Raw genomic sequence first — 21,023 nt, forward strand, 5'->3', positions numbered from 1 at the left:
ATTTGCTATATCAATAAATTAATGAGACTGACTGAAACATTGGCAGATATTTAATTGATTTATTAATGGACTTCACAGAAGACAATTTATAAATATGCTTTGAGGTGTGATGAGCCCAAAATGTTATATTTCTTAGTATAAGATTTTCTTTGATAGACCTCTCATTTCTATGGTCAATATTGTCCTCTAAAATCCCAGGAGCTTTCTGGCTAGAACTCCCCACACTAGCCCTTGGTGTCCCCACAGTCCTAAATCCCAGCACCCAGTTAACGGTCCACATCACATCATCTACAGTGATTAAAGGGGAAGCATATATTGGATATAATACCCCCTGTTGGTAGTGGCCTGGTGTTGCTGGTAAGGCCATCAAAGTTTCCATTTCCAATGCATAGTTTAGTAGTGCATCTTATCACCCAACTCTTCACTGGTACTACATACCACTCGCTGCAGATCCGGTCCTACCTGAATACTCTGCGAAAATGTATATATTATATGCTAATCACTTATGAGATTAATTTTTAGAATATTCTTCTATATGCAGTCGAGTCTATCAATTCAAATTACTCTGTACATTAGACGAAAAGACATAGCCAGCAGAGTAAAGGCTGTTAAAAACTGCATTGACTGCTACAACACATTGTTCATTATATAACAAGACAGAACATAGCAAAATAAACATGTAGTTTTCAGAATCACATTGATAATTATAGTAAACACTGCCATATTTAAAAAAGTATCATAGCTTTCATTGCCTTTTAATCTTTGTCTTCTTTTTATTCTTTAGTCTAGCCAAATTATAACAACTGCAGATAATCTTTCAGAAATTCAAAATAAAAAATAAACATACCAAAGTTACAAACTTATTTGTCTTCATATTTTGCTGTCTCTGTTCACATGAAAATTTCCTTTTTTTCTTAGGTTTGGTCACATTGATAGCCACCTAGAAAAAAGAGTTGCATATTAAAGAAGCAAATGTAGATACAAAAATACAACTTTCATATTTGGGAATTTGTCCTTTAAGTCCTTCACCTGGCCTCAGATGAACTTTATCAAAGTTTTCCTCTATGGAAACTGAACAATAATATCAAATCCAAAGCTATTTTTAATGCACTGCGACAAGTTGTCTCTTTGATTTAAGGCAGCTTACTGCATCTAAAAAGGATCTTACTGAAAAGGCAGAGGGTATAGGATGTCAGTGTCACTCATATGTCCAGTCATCAAGCTTTACTGCAAACCTCTTCCAGTGAGACCGGTGGCACACACAATACTGAGGTGGCCAACGATTAATCATTCTGACCTGGATGTTTTTTTAAAGAAAATGTGAAAGTTGGCTATCAAAATGGCATTTAACCTGCAAAATTTTAAAAAGTGTTTAAAAATCTCCAGTTTGACTTACTGATGATAAACGGAATGGTTTACTTACACTTATTTTTACACTTTAATTTAGCAGATCACTGTGATTTTAATAAAAATTGTGCTATAAAAATTGGAATACAGTAATAATTTCCATTCATCTAATTTATTTTTAAATGTATAATGCAGCTGCAGTTTATATTTGTATAAGTGTTCTGCAAAAATCGAGGAAGAATTCAATACATAGTAGCAATAAGCAGGATCATATACACTATGCAAACTAATGGAAAATACATGTTTTTCTTTTTGTAGCACATTTTAAGTTTGGTTACTATGGTGCTGAATGTTAATTAACCTTTCTAGTCAAAGAGCAAATGTGATCACAACCTGCAAGGTTAGGCGACAAAGGGAGTGTGGTGGAGATTATGCTGTTCTACTCTGTAAGTCCACTTTACTGCTCCATATTTCTTTACTAGTGACTCTGTGTGGACTGTAACCCATTTACTTCAGTATAGACACCATTCAGAGTGGCTGATTTCCAGACTGCAATCAATACAGATTAAGTGGAGCTGCTTCTTAGCACCATAGTCCTCTGTTCAGATCCCCGCAAAGAACACAGCCTGTGCTGAGCCTGAATATTCTCTCTATGTCTGTGAGATTTTTCTCTAGTTACACCTGCTTTCCTCCCTGTGACATGTGTATTTAATGTATTGATCACTCCAAACTGTCCCTGTATGTCTGAGTATGGTCTGTGTAGACATGTGCCCCACAATGGACGAATACCCATTCTAGACTGATTGCCACATTGTACCTGATGTTTTTTGGACTAACTCCAGCATTTTATGACCCTCAACAGGATTTAATTGATTTGATAATGAACAGAATTAAAACCCTACCATATGCAAGAATTTTTTTAAAGGTATCCAGAGTACATACATTTTAAGTTTTGAGAGGTCAACTAGAACAACATTTTCATAGGCAATGATTACTGAAAAGCATTGTGTAAACTTCTGCTTGAAACATACTGTATCAACACTTATGTACCTCCCAAGTATGGACAGCATGATTAAATATAGCTGCAAGCAGAGATGACTGGTTTCCAAGTTTTGACATATGAGAAAGAGCTCATTTCATTTCAGTGGTCTTATGAGGGAGACTGCGCAAGCACTTTTTGAGCAGAGTCAGGTAAATATAGCATTGTTTCCTGTGCAGATGCAGCTGCTTCACTGTGTTTGAAATGGCAAATTCAACACCTCAGTATTGGAATATTTTTAAACAGGAGTAAAAATTCTGTATTTCCTCTTTGAGCTTACCACTTTACATTTAATCATCTTACACAGTTGTCATAGGAAACATATGAAGCATGGGCACAAATTTCATGTTTTGATAAGATACAATAATAATGTGGTCATTACAGCAGTATACCTCTACAGGAAGTTCTGTAATTCTATGAATTATGACACTTCACTATGTCATTTCTGTGGTACATGGTAGCCTTATTTTATTAAAAGCCCTGAGCACACTTACTTTTCAAATACTTTGAGGCAGCATCATTTCAGATTGAATTTTTACAGCTGGTGTTTCATTATTGAATACAAAAATCATGGCAGCCATCAAAACCGTCTGTTACTAAACCCTTCATCTCCTCTTCTCAGTGGTATGGGTCACTAGTTCAGGTCTTCAATACGGTTAGGAGAGAGAATGGCATTACTGATAATCATACTGTAATGTTTCCATTTACCATATCCTGTACTGTAGGGTGTTAAAGGGCATCCGTAGAGAGGATAAGCTGTGAGGTGTCATAGGTCAGTGTCTACTTTCTCTTTCCAAATGATCCCTGCATCTAAGCATTTATTTCATTTAAATTTATAGGAAATATATGTTCTTCTTCTCTGTTGCCAACTAATTTCAAGTTATTCCTCTGTAAATTTATTAGTGTTACATTACATTATTAAGTTGTAATGATAGGTGAAGTCCTAAGAACATCAGAGGTTAAAAAGTTGAAAAGCATATTAAGGTTTGTGTGACGGTACTGTGTGTATAATTAAAATATATTTTTTTTTATCCAGAATAATAGGTCTATTACTCAAAATAAACCCTATGAACAAGGAACAAAATAATAGATGTTAAACTAAAACCCTGCTCTTCATATGACCAGATGACTGATCTACTTGCCCACTACCGAAAATATGGTGCCACAGGAAAACAAAACAAATCTTCTATTCACCTTCCACAATTCTCTATTCATCTCCCACCACTAGCTTTGGCCCTACTATCTTGTTGCCACTTTGAGTCCTTGCCCATCACTTTATAACTCTAACCTCAGTGAAACACTGACAGGGCCTTTAAAAACCATCATGGGATTATCTCCTGAGAAACCACTTGAACCATCAAGAAAGTCCTATAGCTTCCCCCTAGAGCACCCTAATGCAGTGCCAAAATTCTTTGTATTGCTGTTTCCCAGATACTCCAATTGTACCTGGTCTCACCTTCTTCATGTAATAGGACACTGGAAGAGCTCTCTTGTAAGAAAGCCAAGTGCTTGTCCACATAAGGCCCCCATGCCAACCAAACCCCTTCCTAGCTAAACATTCCACAAATTTCATCTTCATATATGCATAACAATATGAACATATACACATTTAAATATTTTAATAAAGCAGCACAAATAATTTCGTTGATTAAATACAAAATTCTTGGGAGAATTTTTTCAGCACAAATTGTATCATCAGTTGCAAGTTTAATTTTTTTGTGGAATGTGGCATAACTAAGCAAACTTAGAAAAAAATTTAGCTGGTTGAAAAATGGTGGGCATAAGCAGGGTGAAAGAAAAGAACAAGGAAACAGAAAAGGGGCCATACAAATGTGGCACTTAAAGATTTTTTGAAATGCTTGCTGTAAAAACCAGAAGCAAAGAAGAAAAGGACATGTGTTGTAATCTTAACAAAGGCTTTAGGGATATACCTTAAAGGTAGAGATAGCCTTAGCAAAACTTTGCAGACTGGTTAGATAACTATTTCGCTTCCTCACTACTACTCCTTGCCACCGTCACACTCCACTGAAGAATCCAACAACACTCATCCTGCAACAACAATATCTCAACATTATTCTTGGCCTGAGTTCTACTAACTCATTAAGAAACCATGATAACAAGAATGTAGTAAAATACTTTAGACCATTTCTGTTTCAACAGCTGTTGCGTATAGGAGTGGAATAAGCCACTTAAGCTACCACAGTTATGGAATTATTATATGACTGGAGTACACAGTTTAACTGATATCCACTCATCAGATGGCCAAAGAAAAACTCTTAGACTTTTTAAAACATTGTGATCCAGAAAGTGAACTGTTAGAATAATGACTGGAATGATGACCTTACACATTTGAGTTTTAGTGCTTATGAAATTGTAGATTACAAGTATTGATTTTCAAAATCAACTTCTTTCCAAACTGAATCTATTTGATATACTTTACTGTATCATCAGATAAATGAATTCGGTGCACTCTATGTACTGTGTGTGGTTAACAGAGAATAAGCAGTAGCAGAAACCATGCTTGGAAGTAATGTTTAATGACAGTAGACCAAATTAGATAATTAGGTACAGCAGTATCTTTTTCTATGAAATGAAATACAAAGTGAGACATTCTTTTTGGTACATAGCAATTACTTCTTACAGGGATGAAGTAACTCTAAAATGTGTGCATGATAAGATTGCTTCTAAATATAAACTGGAGATTTTGCTGTGTATTTTCGCATTTAGACCTCACCGTGTTGCAATTAGACAAAAAAATTATGCTCAACTACTCAGCATTTCTGACACATACCCAAACTATTGTGAGAGTTTTTTTTTTGCAATACCCCTCCCAAAAAGGAAGCTTAAAAAAAAAAATACTAATAAATGGTTTGGCATTTTCCACCCAATTTTTAACCTTAATGTGATTAGTAAAGGATAGGCATCTGCATACCTCAGTTTGAACGCTAAATAGAGAATTTCTGTTGACATCTACATACTTTAGTTTTTAGCAACAATGGGTTACTATTAGTTTATGCTACACATAAGCCCAGGACATTTCCAAATTGTTTGTTTATTTTAAAAAATTTCACACTTGAATCTTACTAATCTTGCAACTTTGGCAAATGTGTTTTGTATGGCTGTAATAATGGACATAGCCCCATAGATATCAACAGGATTAAAATTTAAAATATGAATTAATCATATATATATTTCATACACTCGGCGTATATGTATTTTAATATGATAGGAAACAGCAACATAAATAAACAAGAGTACAGTATTTAGTGCAAAAGAAGAGCACTTTTTAAAAAAAGAATTAAGTGAAACAACTCAAAATATGTTGAAAATTTGTATTTGTGCAAAGCTTCACAACAAACATAACTAAATGCAAAACTGGTCTGTAATGGAAATGTAGAATAATAGACATGGCCTAAAGAGTCTCCAGAATAACCATATGACATCAACTAAACCCCAAGGATTTTTTTCTCAGACATGGGGATTCCATTATTTGCTTGTAAGAAACACTTCATTGGCAACGTTAGTTTTGAAATGGTTTCTTTGTTGGCTGCTGCCCTGCATATTCTCCCCATCCCTTTTTCTGCAATTTGTTTTCCTCCTACATCCTAAGAATGCATATGTTACATTCATTTATGATTCTAATTTGATGTTGTATGAATGAGGGGAACCAGACATGGACTGGTACCCTATGTGGGATTGGTTCCTGCCTTGTGCCCAGTGCTACTTCAATAGGCTCGGTCATCATGAAACCGTTATTTGGATTAAGCAGGTCAGAGAATGTTATGAAGTGATTAACACTTCTTTAAAAATGAGAGAAGACTTTACACCCGAATATTGCTGTTGTTGCATAACACAATTCACTGCTGCCCATCAGATGGCAGTTCCTGCCTTGAACCTGAGGCTGATGTCATAGGATCTGGCCTGTAATCCTTACAGTATATGTCTTAAATGTGTTTGATTATGGATGTGTGGATAAACTAGCCTGACCTTATTAGGGTGAGAAAAAGAACATTTGCCCGGGGCTTACTATGTCAACAAAGGAGGAGGCAGAAGCTGTGCTACATGCATCCATTGTCAGAGTGCACACAGACTATGTATGAAGTGGGTATGCCTTTACAACTGAAAATGATTTAATTATCTCTGAAGGCAGGTAAAGATACACAACAAACAAAATACAATATAGTCTGTAACTCTAGAATAAATACATACTGTATGCAGTACCAGGAAACAATTTGATTATGAACACACTTGCCTTAACAATTACAATAACCCTTTTCTATGAAAATATATGTATATGAGTGTAACTTTCATCATCCATCTATTAATTCTCAGAGACGTTGGAGAAGTACAATTGTCAGTTTACATTGGATTCTAAAAACAGCTTGTTTAATAAGTGTCTTATTCATTAGGGCATCAATAAAAAGTACTGACATCTATTTTTTTTAAAAGTGGAAAGAGAGGCTATTGATCAAGTTGTGATTTTCAGGCATTCAAATATCTAACCGTCTTTCTTAGTGCTTTGTGATTGTTTCTTCACATGGACATTTAAGTGCATATTAAGTACTACTTAAAAGTGATTTCAGTTCAAAACAAACAGATACACACAAAGACAGGGGAGACCTTTACTAATTAAAGCATAAATAAAGTCCAACTAATTTTGATATCTAATATATAGTGCATTTTTTACTGATAAATCATCTTGAAGCTGGATTTTATACACACAAACACACCCACACACTGTATTCGGATTCAGCGGGTTTGAAAATGGATGGATGGATGGATGGATGGATTTCAAACCATTGTTATGTGTTAAATCTTGGCACACAGTTTATCTGTAATTATTTGGTGCTTATTATCCAAATAAATCGTGCAGCAGATGAATATCAAGGTTGCTATGTTTACATTGCCCTGTTGGATTATCATCTACTCTTTCGCAGATTTGCAATTTGCTACCAATGACACAGTACAGGAAAAACTACACACAGAGCCTAATGATTAAAAAAGCCTGGGCACCGCTAAATTGAGAATGTAAGAGAAGTGTGCCAAAGTCTCTCTCAGACACCATAAATAGCAACTGGAAGTTCTGTTCTAAAATACCTTAATGTCTGAATTACTGGTATGTTTTTTTTTTTTTGTTTTTTTTTTAAGACAGTGTATTTTACTGGGCTATTTTGTAATGAAGTCTGCTTGTTAGATAAAATCTTGTGGTAAACATAAGGATTGTACTTCATAATAATGTTTTGGAGCATGTGTACCTCTCTGCAGAGGTTCCTAATGAACAAATATATGAATCAATTTATATTCTGCTGTCTTGGATCTGTGTTATTTTCTTATTTCCAAGACAAAAAACTCCAAAAAACGTAATTTGCCTGTTAACTGCATACCATTAAACAATAGTCAGACATCTAGATGACCTCTGAAGTTACATTGGGCGCATACATATTACAAACAGTACAGAGATGTGGCTTTGACTCTAAATGTAAAAAAACCTTAACATTCAAAGTAAAATGTTGCTTTAATCAAGAACCATAATTTTCACAATGCATAACACTCATTTAACTATTGCTAAATTCTCTTTTCCATCAGTTGTTACAGGCTTTGCAAAACATTCCTTTAATGTGAGCTACTGCCTGTTTGCATAACCATTCCAGTCCCTGCCCAAAGAATTTTCATATTTGACCTCATTTGTCAGCTGCTAATGAAGATTACCACTTGGGAGCAGAACAGCAGTTGGTCAGCAGTTAGACATCAGGCAAAAAGTCACCTTGACCTCACGCCAGTACATTTCAGACAGAATAAGCCAACAACTGCACAACTGAAAAATGACCAGTTTAAGTAATTGATTTTATTTATGGTGTATTTGACACATATACTATATTGATTCTTGTATTTCCTCTCTTGAATGTAACAGTAGATTTTGTACATGTAATGCATTTTTTAATGGTTGTATTTGCAATGTATCTTGCAAGCTGTCAAATACAGAGAAACTTCACATGGCACTTAAGGTAATCTTTCATCTGTGCGTAGGACACTGTGAATTAAAAAACAATTTTCCCCAAAATAGTTAAATGAATTTCAGTTAATACTGATAATTTTTTTTAAGTTTATCTTTTTATTGAATAATAGAAGTGATTATTCAAAGATTTCAGGATTTAATTTTTGAAGTATGTAAATGTAATACTTTATTCTTTCCTAAAGGGCTGAAGTGTTTGGTATATAAAACCCCTCTTTGAAGTTAAAATGCCAAATATTTAAATTTTAAACACTGTTTGAGGTACTTCCAGATGGGCTTAAAATGGAGCAAGACAAATAAATTATAATTGCCTTTACTACACTATTGCCACATAGACCTAACTGTGCTATTGTAGGTCAGTGGGTAACTGGTGTTATATACTATTTGAAACTGGAAAAAATCTAATTCGCACTTAGAGGATCTGTATAAAACATTTTAAGAACCTGGCAGGATCTAATCAATAATATTTTAGAATAAGCATTTAAACTGAGGAAGCAGGTTCTCTCCCATCTTTTACTCCATTTATCTTTATTCATTTATTAATTTATCTATTCACTTATTTTTACTTGCTTAAAGTTTTACTCTGCTGGCCTAGCTCTCTTTCTCAGGGGTGGGGGGTAATTTGTTTTAAACCTTTTTTGTTTTTTTTTAAAACTTGAGTTATTTGTATGGAATGTTATTTGATTTTAATAAAATCAATAAAATTAAAAAAAAATAATACATTTAAAACACTGAAAAAGCAACATTGATGTTCTTTGTGCTTAAATTAACCATAAAGTATCTGTAAAATTTCACTTGAACATTTTCTCATTTAAATATTTTTATTGAAATTGAGAGGTGGCCTATTCATGACAGATAAAAATATTTTAAAATAATGTAATATACGCAAGAAAATATATATATATATATATATATATATATATATATATATATATATATATATATATATATATATATATATATATATATATATATATTGTCCAGGATGTGAGAGTAGGGGACATCTTTAAGGCTTGCATCAGGTAAGCAATACCACTCTGAGTAGAGAGTTGACATTGTCGTTACAGTAACTCAGTCTCCCTCCTCCTTCACAGTTCTAAGGGACTCCAGTTGGAAGATGACTGACATCACTGCCTCGCCAGCCCAGTAAGTTTTGCCACTTCCAGGAGTGCACTATAAAACAGTCGATAACTTGCGTTCATTTTGGTTCCTCATCTGGTAGGCATGGAGCTCTTTGTCAGAAACTTTTGTTTTTTGTGACTTCTTTGTATGACTGTCAGTGTCTGCTACTTTCTGCCTAGTAGTGCCTTATTCGTTCATTTTGTTTTTATTATTTTGCCATCATTAAATGGGGTTTTGCCACAGTGACACTCCAACTCTTCTTATTATCTAACATTCGGCATTTTCACAACATATATATTATATAAATAAATATATATATACTAATATGTAAAGATATATTTCTATACTTAGTAAATAAGAAACATTGTGAAGAGTCTAACATGCAAAAAGCAGTGAATTGTGCAGAAGCAAATATTTTATTTTTACTTAACTTCCAAAATTTCGGCCAAAAGAAACTAAGATATACTGTAGTTGTCCATTTTTGCTGGTTGATGACTGACAAAGTGATATTTTGTCCACAAAAGGAGATTAAAAGTCAATGAAAGAATTCTACCAGTGTAAAATCCACAGTGGGTGCAAGATTTGTCCATCTGTTCAGTTTTTTAACCTGCTTATTCTTTTAAAATCTCATAGGTAGACAGTCCCTACCACACTAACACTGAGCACAAGGCAGTAACTATGCCTGCATAACATAACATAGCTTACATTTGTTCTGCTTTACTTTAGAATTTGAGACTGTCATCAGAGCTAGATAGACTAAAAGGTTCATGTACCATATATTGCTCAGATCTATTAATCAAATTATGTATTGTCACAAGTTACATGTATTCCAATTTTAATATCTCTGTTCTAAATTTGCGATATTTTGTTATATTCTGTACTACTGTAGGTTTGAACGGTTTTGTTGCTGTCCTACTGCTACTCTGAAACAGAGAATATTTTGTCATTACAAACAGTACAGAGATGTGGCTTTGAAACTGATATCATTTGACAGTACTACAACTGTATTATTATGCAGCTTTTATATTTTTTAACTAAACAGCTGTCATAGCAATTTGTCTCCTTTGATGTTGCCTCTGTGTATTCTTACAGTACATTACTGTCTATGTTGTAGTCATTGTCTGTTGTTGGTACCACTATACTGCTATGACTGATTTACAGAAGGCATTATTTTACTGTTTATACATGAGAAAAAAATGTACACTTTTATATTGAGTGATATTTTTACCATGGTGAAAATCATAATTTTTTTTAGCATTCAATACTGTGATATAAATTTTTTTCACTTTGTAAGTGGTTACGTTTTTTGAACTCTTTATATGTACAAATTCTACACTTATCACATAATATCTTTGAAAGCCAACACTCTTTCAATGCCTGATTTTGACACTGAATTAACGTGTTTGTTTTTATTTACATTTTGTATATAGTATCAGTGTATTTTTTAAAAGCTGTATTGATGAAAGCTTGAGCATACTGATTGTTCAAGAAACAATTTTACATAAATTAATGATTTAATCCTTAGATCCTGAACTAGAATAGAGGACGTAAAAAGGACATAAAGATTCATTATTTCACTTAAATTTAACAGCAAAAACTTTTTATTGCATTTTTTAGATATGCATCAAAATTGTTACATTTGAATTCAATTATATTTAGAATTAACTTATTCATATCTTTAAGTAAATTCTGTGAATGTTGTTAGATATGAGAATATGAGTCACTTGGTTAATCATCCATTCATTTATTCCCAGCACCTTGAACTGCAAGGCAGGAGCCACATTACTTAAGCTACTATATTTGAGACAGCTACACCCTCCTTGTCTCACATTCAGATTTACTGCCATGTATACTGTACATGGTAAAGTTAAATAGTATGTACTCTGTCTTCTCAGAGTAGAGTAGTGACAGTAAAACAATACCAACAAAAAGACCCTGTCGCAGTAGGGGGCAGTAGTGCTCCCTTGAACCCTCAGGTACCACGCCAAACACCTGGTAAAATTGCCACAATGATTATATTTATTATAATACTGTGCACCAAGCACCCTCCACTCCACTATATTCATAAATCACAATTACAATAACCAATCAATAATCACAATCCTCCACTCCCAGACGCGTTGCCCTCCTACCACCCAGTTCAGCTCACCGTCTGGGAGCTCCCTAAGTCCTTTTATATTCCCTGACCCGGAAGTGTTCCCAATCCCACTCTTGTATCACTTCCTGGTCAGGTAAAAAGTACTTTTCTTCATCCTGGAAGCCCGTCACTCTTCGTATGACGAACTTCCGGGTCATAGTGCACAAATAAGTCTTTGGTCCTCCCTGCAGCTCCCTCTTGCAGCCCCTGTGGTATCCAGCAGGGCTGAGGATAAAAACTACATAGTCCATGACTCCCTGCTGGTCTTAGGGGCACCTCCATACTGCAGGGAGGGCTCCATCTGGCGGCTTGGGGGACTTGGCCGGGATAAACTGCCGGGCACAGTCCACAACCCATACACAGATGCAACATTTATGCAGTTCAATACAACATAAGTATGCAAGAACATGTACAGTATTTGTTATTATAACAGGCTGTTCAATATCCTTACAATCTTTGTATTGAAACTATTTCTGAATCTACTAGTGTAAGTGCCAATGGTCTAGTACTTTTTACCAAAGAAAATCAGTGAAAAGACAGCTGTGTAGGATGCCTGACGTCTTTAATAATCCAGTTTGCTTTTCTTAGGCAGCAACTGCTACATGTGTCCTGAAGAGAAGGCAACTGTGAACTGGTCATATTCTGTGCTGCCTTCAGTCCTTAATGATATCTTGAGTCACTCTTGTACAGAAGAGAACTGTGATATTAGATTTGTAGAATAAAAGTTCTCAGTACACTCTGAGTCACATTTGACTGCAAAATACCCCATCATGTACCGTAGTTCTCAGACATATGGGGCCAAGAGGTCAAAATCTACATGTTACATTCTGCAGAGGAAGTGACATGCAGGTGGATAAATATTGATGGATTAAAGGCCAGAAGTCCACATAACCGTCATCATCAAGTTCTTCCATGAGGACTGATTGAGGTCATTTATGTTAGGTAGAATGCCTAGTAGGGGCTGGGCGGTCTTGTGGCCTGGAACCCCTGCAGATTTTATTTTTTTCTCCAGCCGTCTGGAGTTTTTTCTGTCCTCCCTGGCCATGGGACCTTACTTTTATCCTATGTTAATTAGTATTCCCTAGTTTTAATTCTTATTTATTTTGTCTTTTTTCTCTTTCATCATCATGTAAAGCACTTTGAGCTGCATTATCAATCAATCAATCAAACATTTATTTATGTAGCACATTTTCATACAAAAAAATGTAGCTCAAAGTGCTTTACAAAATGAATAGAAAAATAGAAGACACAATAAAAAATAAACATAAGTCAACATTAATTAACATAGAATAAGTAAGGTCCGATGGCCAGGGTGGACAGAAAAAAAAAAAAAACTCCAAATGCTGGAGAAAAAAAATAAAATCTGTAGGGGTTCCAGACAACAAGATCGCCCAGTCCCCTCTGGGCAATCTACCTAACATAAGTCAAACAGTCCTCTTTGTATTTAGGGTTTTCATGGAAGGACCGGATGATGATGGTCACGTAGACTTCTGGCTTTCAGTCCATCAATGTTGGTGCATCATGATGCTTTGAGTAGGTGGTGGTGGCGCAGGCCGCCACCACAAAGAAACCGGAAAAAGAAACAGAAGAGAGTAGGGGTCAGTACAGATTTTAGAGCCACTATGAATAGTTATTAAGATGAATTGAACATACAGAGTATCAGGATTAAGTTAAAGTGAAGTTATAAAAAGGCCATGTTAAAGTAATGTGTTTTCAGCAGTTTTTTAAAGTGCTCTGCTGTATCAGCCTGGCGAATTCCTATTGGCAGGCTATTCCAGATTTTAGGTGCATAACAGCAGAAGGCCGCCTCACCACTTCTTTTAAGTTTAGCTTTTGGAATTATAAGGAGACACTCATTTGAAGATCTAAGGTTACGATTTGGAATATAACATGTCAGGCATTCCGATATACAGTATAAGATGGAGCGAGATTATTTAAGGCTTTATAAACCATAAGCAGTATTTTAAAGTCAATCCTGAATGACCAGTGTAGTGACATCAAAACTGGAGAAATGTGTTCGGATTTTCTTTTCCTAGTTAAGATTCTAGCAGCTGCATTCTGCACTCGTTGCAAGTGATTTATGTCTTTTTTGGGTAGTCCTGAGAGGAGTACATTACAGTAATCCAGTCTACTGAAAACAAAGCGTGAATTAATTTCTCAGCATCTTTCAATGATATAAGAGGTCTAACTTTTGCTATGTTTCTTAAGTGAAAAAATGCTGTCCTAGTGGTCTGATGAATATGCGATTTAAAATTCAGATTACAGTCAACAGTTACCCCTAAATTTTTTACTTCCGTCTTAACTTTTAATCCTAGTGCATTAAGTTTATTTCTGATAACCTCATTGAATCCATTATTGCCAATTACTAAAATTTCTGTTTTCTCTTTATTTAGTTTGAGAAAATTACTATTCATCCATTCAGAAATACCAGTAAGACATTGTGTTAGTGTATCGAAAGAGTCGGAGGCATCAGGTGCTATAGATAAGTACAGCTGTGTGTCATCAGCATAGCTGTGGTAGCTCACATTGTAACCTGAGATAATCTGACCTAACGGAAGCATATACAGTAGATTGAGAAAAGCAGCAGACCCAGGATAGAGCCTTGTGGAACACAATATCGGATATCATGTGTCTTTGAGATTTGATTACCACAACTCACAAAGAATTTTCTACCTGCCAGGTAGGATTCAAACCAATTTAAGACACTGCCAGAGAGGCCCACCCATTGACTTGAGGCGATTTCTAAGAAATTTCTATTATTTAACATATGTGAAAAGATCGTTAAGTTAATCAAGTTTATCTGGTTAACTGATTGCTAAACTGCTGGCGCCCTGCTCAGGGTTTGTTTCCTGCCTTGCGCCCTGTGTTGGCTGGGGTTGGCTCCAGCAGACCCCCGTGACCCTGTAGTTAGGATATAGCGGGTTGGATAATGGATGGATGAATGGATGATTGCTAAACTGTACCAATATCTGTTTGTTAGCTACTGTATGCAATATGGTAGTTTTTTGTAGATTACAGTTGCCCTTTATTTCAGATGTAATGCATTCTAGTTTGTGTTTGAAGTGGATTTTGCCTTTACTTTGATTGGCAGTAAAACTTTTTTGATGCTATTGAGAATGGTACAGATTTTCAATGTGTCTGTATGTCATGTTTTCTGAATGACTAAAGTAGTTCATTTCACTTAGTTCATGGTGGCCATCCTTGGTTCTGCATGACTTCATTATTTCTGTTTGTTCATAAATCAATTTGTGTAGTTCTTAAAATAAGAAATTTAATCAAGGTTATATTGCTCATTCCCTTAATATGTTATTGCATCAGTATTTTTCTAAAGTGTTTGTTTGTGGGTCAAAGTGGATAATAACTTACCTTCTTTTTTCATATTTTCTTTAAAAAATAAATAGACTTACTTAAGTGTAAATTACACCAATTTAGACTGTTAGTTGGTTTTTAACACATAATAACTTTAAAATTCCTTAAAAGGTATGTATTTTATTTTCACCCATAGATCTATTATTCCACTTACCAGGTATTGAGTTGATATCCAAAATCACTTTTATATTCATTCCTTGAAAAAAAAGAGATATAGTTTAATAAACTGAAGCTACAACCTGCCAAACTATGTAGCAGAGAACTTTATTCAATGTCAAAATCACCTTACACAGTGAAGAAACAAATCTGCTTTCTGTGGTTACAACATTCTGCATAAATTGGATGTTGGAATAATTGTTTTCTCATAAAATATTTCTTATATATATTCTGTTGACCCAATAAAAGGAAGTATTAACCAAAATCAATTCCTGCAGCAATACTTAAGTAACCTTGAATGGGATTCCATTATATTGAAGGCCAGGTTCATACACACTTAAACCAATTCAGTTTTGATTTAGGTTGAGAGAATAAAAAATATTGAGGCAAGTTCAGAACACTGCTGTTCCTACACATGTTCTGTACATTGGATTTCAACTTCACTCAGTAGTGTTTCAGGATCTGTCCGTGAACTTTAAATAGTTATAAGCATTCTTTTGTAAAGTGATTAGTCAAAACTTTTAAAACTATGAAGTAGGGGAAACTTCAGAGGTTATGTCTTTGTAGGTTTAACTATATTCTGAATGTTTGCAGTTTGTTTTTTAATTATTTTTTATTTCATTGATTTTATTGTAATCATTCTATACAAATAGATCAATTTTTACAAAAATAGGATTGAAAACAAATCAACCCCCACCCCTGAGAAAGAGAGCATGGCCAACAGAGTAAAACTTAAAGCTAGTAAAAATAAGTAAATTGATGAGTTTAATAAGCGGATAAAGATAAATGAAGAAGAAAAAGAAATGGGAAGAGAATCTGCCTCCTCCATACTTTAAAAGCTTAATCTAAAATGTTATTGATTAGATCCACCCAGGCTTCGAAAAAGTTCTGCACAGATCCTTTACATGAGAATTAGATTTTTTTCCAATTTTAAACAGTATAAAACATCAGTTACCCACTGATTTAAAAGAGGAGCATTAGGATTCTTCCAGTTGAGCAAGATATGTCTATGTGCCAATAGTGTAGTAAAGGCAATCATAGTTTGTTTGTACTTCTCCACTTTAAGCCCATCTGGAAGTACACCAAACACAACTGTTAATGGGTTAGGAGGGATTGTGACACCAAGGCTGTCTGAAAGGCATTTAAAGATTTTAGTCCAGAATGGTGTTAATTTGGCGCAGGCCCAAAACATGTGACCCAGTGAGGCTGGAACTTGATTGCAGCGTTCACAGGTTGGATCTTGCCCTGGAAACATTTTTGGACAATTTTAAACGAGACAGATGTGCTCAATATATCATTTTGAGTTATAATTGTATATTGTATGCTTTGCGCATATGGCGCTTGAGTGAATTCTCTGCATTACTATCTTCCACTCCTTTTCTGATATGTTGAGTGAGACATCCTTTTCCCACTTTTCATGATTTTATGTGTTAACATGTTTTCCTTAAATTTTGCACTTCTCTGATATTTATGGTAGGCACATGTTGGCTTAATGTACTGTTGTAGACTCTGAAGGTCCAAAACAAAAATGTCCTAAGAAAAGCAATCTTATCTTATCTTATCAGTCACAAGCCAGAACCTTGGTTTACCCACCTTTGCTAACAACACCTTGGACAACATCTTGCCTACCCTTAATAAGTCAACAAACACCTTTAATGTCACTCAAATATCATTATACATGGCCTCATAAAACTCCTTCCACACATGTGCCTTCACCTCTTCTACTACTGCAGTTGCTGCCTATCTGGCTAGCTGGTACCTCTCAGTTAAATCCAGAGGTCACTGTGATAAAAATGCAAGGGTGACCAATTTTTCTTTAGCTTCACAGTTTCACCAGGGTCTCTGAAAACAGTTGTTGCCAAAAGAAATGACAGCCATGTTCCTGACTCTTAATGAGAGGCAGAAGATAGCCTTCTGAAGGTGACATCAGTGAAGTGCTTAAAATTATGAAGAAAATGTATAAAGTTGATCCCGTTGTCTAAAATAAATTTTTCATCTTACAACTTGGAGAATCTAGGTGATTAGGACTGGCAAACTTGTTGGATAGAGTGGCCATGTTCTGGTCAAAATTGTTCTAATGTTTAAGAAATGAGAAATAAACTCATCTCAAATAGGGACGTCAACTCAACATTCCCATTACACATTAATTTCCTGTTTGCATATTCCAGGTCTATCCAATGAACAGATGATCATTTTGAACTAATTCACTAACCATTGCAGATTAGTTGAGAGATTAGCTGCTCTGTTTACATATGTGTCAAAAATATGAAGCCTCAGAAGAAACTACATGATTGCAAAGTCAATCATTGATCTTTGGTTGAAGGCATTCTGTTACAAGAGCATCTTTGTGTTTGAATGTGATGTTAATAATGACTAATTTGTAAGAAAAAATGTAAAGGTTATTCTCACACTATAAAGAAAAGAAGGTAAAAGGCAAACCATTTCAGCTGTGTAGACTTTACTTGATACATAGCCAAAACAAATTGTATTTACTTTTCACTGTGTAAGTAACATTTTCCTTTTTGCTTTGCAGACACCTGCTGACACAGCTCTACGCTATCCTCAATTAACAATTCATCCAACTCCGATTGGAATCTAACAATAATTCATTCTTCTTGTAAAGAAGAGACAGACCCTTTCTGTTACACCCTTCCAACTATCTGCATTATTCCTCTCTCTCTTGACCACTAGTAGTCTTCCAGTAAACTACAGTCAGTAGGTAAATGGTACTATTTTAAACACTAATTACAAAATTACACAAATACTAAAACAACCATTACTTTTTTTAACATTTCTAAGTATAACATAAAATTAGTTATAGATAGATGAGTGACATTCAGTGTTGGTGTGTTATGTCAAAGTGGCACATCAAGCTGAGAACAAATGGCTGTAGTCTTAAGTGATTAATTAGCTTGTTTCCTATCTCCTTACCTGATGACAAAAAGTAGAAGGCAACTGTTTTGTCCTGTGGCCTGCCACTTTGAAAGAGCAAGACTAAATATGGTCTACTAAACTTGAACTAGCTGGAATTAATTGTTTCCTGACTGATGAAATTAAATTAATGCCCATTTTTGGAAATGTATTATACATTGGATGTACTGGTAGTAGTTGGAAGGGTATTTTAATTTTTAGCAAATTTTAGAATTCTGTATGAATATACTATATGAATTATTAATGAGGGAAGAAAATAACATACCAAATTGTACTGCAAATTAAAGAACAAAAATAGTAGATGAATAGTCTGTAATAAAATTTATGACAGCAATAAGAATCTTCCAAGATTTCAGAATGAGCAAAACTCATGCAATTATTGATTTATTGAACTAGTGACATAGAGCAGATGCACGTGATCTAATTAAAAGATGTTGCTCAATTAAAAGTAAAGATGACTATCAGATTTGTAAACTGTGTAGAATAAATGCCTCCAGTCATGGCTGACCATTGCCTTAGAGTTCAGAGTACAATAGGCCCTTGTTTGGTCTTTTCGTAACTGATGTTAGTGCTGCAATATCCTCATTACATTTGAAAGATCTAAACTGCACACATTAATCTAGATGTGATCTCACTATTACATAATAATTTTTTAAAGTAACATCTAAATACTTCTTTGATCTTTTTGCTTCTCTTCATTGTGTCATTATAAATCTGTAAGTCTTTTTGGAGTTTATTCCTTATTGATATTTGTCACCAAACGTATATTTACAGTGAAGGTTTCTTTTTTTCTGCATATACCATTTGTTAATTATCGACATTCAAGTGCATTTTTCAGGTCTTATAGATCTTTCTGAATTTTCTGATAAATTGTTAGCATAAACTGGAAAAAGCACAAGTATAAATCTTTAACTGACTGCAAGGAAGACTTTACCACATTTAGAATATTATTGTTATCATGTGTTTTTGATTTATGACCATTAATATCCTTGTAATCAAATTAGATATCATCAGTACATTCTTGTCCATCAATGAATTTGAGGAGCTATAGAAATTGAACTGTCAAATTTACATGGTTTTGTGTATCTTTGGATGCTTGTAACATACTATATGCTAAGGTATTCTGGAAGGTACTGCAAGGTTTATAATTCAGTCCCTTTATTTTCAAACTGAGAAATGTATACATATTATTTTTACTTTATTTTTCATCACCTGCCTGCCAAATGCTGGAGAAATGAGTATCTAATTAAGACCTAAATTTAAATATATTACTGTTTAAGCCATGTTAACTAATAATGTAAATTAAATACTTGATTAATTGCTAAAATCACCAAGACGTTGCTTGTTTAGACGAGCTCATTAGGCTTCTTGAAATGATTTGGGTAAAACAGATCAAAACTAAAAGTCATATACATCTATCAAAGATCAAGTATGCTGCAATTTTCTGTATATTTAGGCTGAAATGAATAAGGCATAAAGTAAAATAAAAAAGTACTAATGTGCTGAGGGTGACGTCTATTGTGAACATTTTTATGTTTACTTTCTTAGTTTCTTTCTAAAGTCTCACTTATTGAATAATCTTGTACTATTGTTAATATTGTTATTTTGATTTGTAATCTTGTTTGCTTTATAAAGCAATAATGAAGTGCAAAATCTGACAATGTATTCAGTAAACACTGACTGAATAACTGGCTGTCACAAATTAAACTACTGAAAGTTAGACTGAACCACTGAAAGTTTTCAAACTACTACTGAACAACAGAAAGTTTTTGCTCAGTGCTGCTAGGATTGACTCCAACAACCCACCACCCTAAAATGAATTAAACAGGCTTGAGGTTATTAATTTAATATTTAACATCCATCCATTATCCAACCCGTTATATCCGAACTACAGGGTCACGGGGGTCTGCTGGAGCCAATCCCAGCCAACACAGGCTGCAAGGCAGGAAACAAACCTCGGGCAGGTTGCCAACCCACCGCATTAATATTTAACATTTATCTTAAAATCAAATAGCTAATTAATATTAACTATTTTAACTGTAGTTATAATAAAAACGCATTACAGAAAATATAGCAATTATAGGTTGTCATAGTTGTGCAGCAGACAGTGAATGAAATATATTTAAAATATATTTTAAAAAAATGCATTGCCACAAATATGAGTATATTTTGAAATATGTTAGAGTATACTTAAAGGATAAATTTATTCCAAATCTTGAAGCAGGCTGAAATGTATTTTAAAATATGTCAATATTGCCATTTTTGTATATTGCAATATATTTTAAAAATATACATAAATATATATATATATATATATATATATATATATATATATATATATATATATATATATATATATATATAGAATGCTATTAAAAATGAAAACATCATTCAATAGATACCTGTGATGTAAAGTGATGTTTATGTGGGGATCTATCCTAGACTCAATTGCACTGTAACACAGCACAAAATGTAAACATGTTATTAACCTAGTAAAATTAGATAATAACATTTTAAACTGCAATGTTTTGTCCTCAGTATAGCAACGTTGTAAATGACAATTAAAAGTAGACGAGTTCAAATAAATTGTATCTAAAGAGCTTTTTGTAATTCTCTGACATTCCGGCTTTTCATTCTGATTGCAGATTATTGCTTTGTATTTTGATATGCTACCTGACAATCTACAACTTTCCATAAATAAAACATTTGTGCACAGATGCTTTAACATTCCAGACCTGTTTACACTTAAATTGTTAGCCTGACAGTAGAACTTTATTTTTTTTACATTTGTTATTGTAAATGTCAAGATTTTCAAGCTTAGATTGCATGTTTCATATGTTGCATCCTACATACACTGGCACACCTACTGTACCTGTGTGAACCAGCAATAGTGGGTTACAGTGAGTTCA

The 21,023-nt window shown here is 34.2% G+C and overlaps 1 protein-coding gene across 2 annotated transcripts in view; it reads right to left on the reverse strand.

Annotated features, from left to right (window-relative positions):
• Positions 1–21,023, reverse strand: part of LOC120541894 (cardiac-enriched FHL2-interacting protein) — a 51,089-nt gene that overhangs the window by 12,423 nt on the left and 17,643 nt on the right. For both annotated transcript variants that reach the window (XM_039773852.1, XM_039773861.1), the window contains 2 exons: positions 15,182–15,223; positions 848–940 (listed from right to left, as the gene is read on the reverse strand). The gene's annotated coding sequence lies outside the window, so the exon portion shown is untranslated. The remainder of the gene's footprint in view (positions 1–847; positions 941–15,181; positions 15,224–21,023) is intronic.

This window comes from Polypterus senegalus, chromosome 1 (assembly GCF_016835505.1).
Source record: "Polypterus senegalus isolate Bchr_013 chromosome 1, ASM1683550v1, whole genome shotgun sequence".
Taxonomy (NCBI): domain Eukaryota; kingdom Metazoa; phylum Chordata; class Cladistia; order Polypteriformes; family Polypteridae; genus Polypterus; species Polypterus senegalus.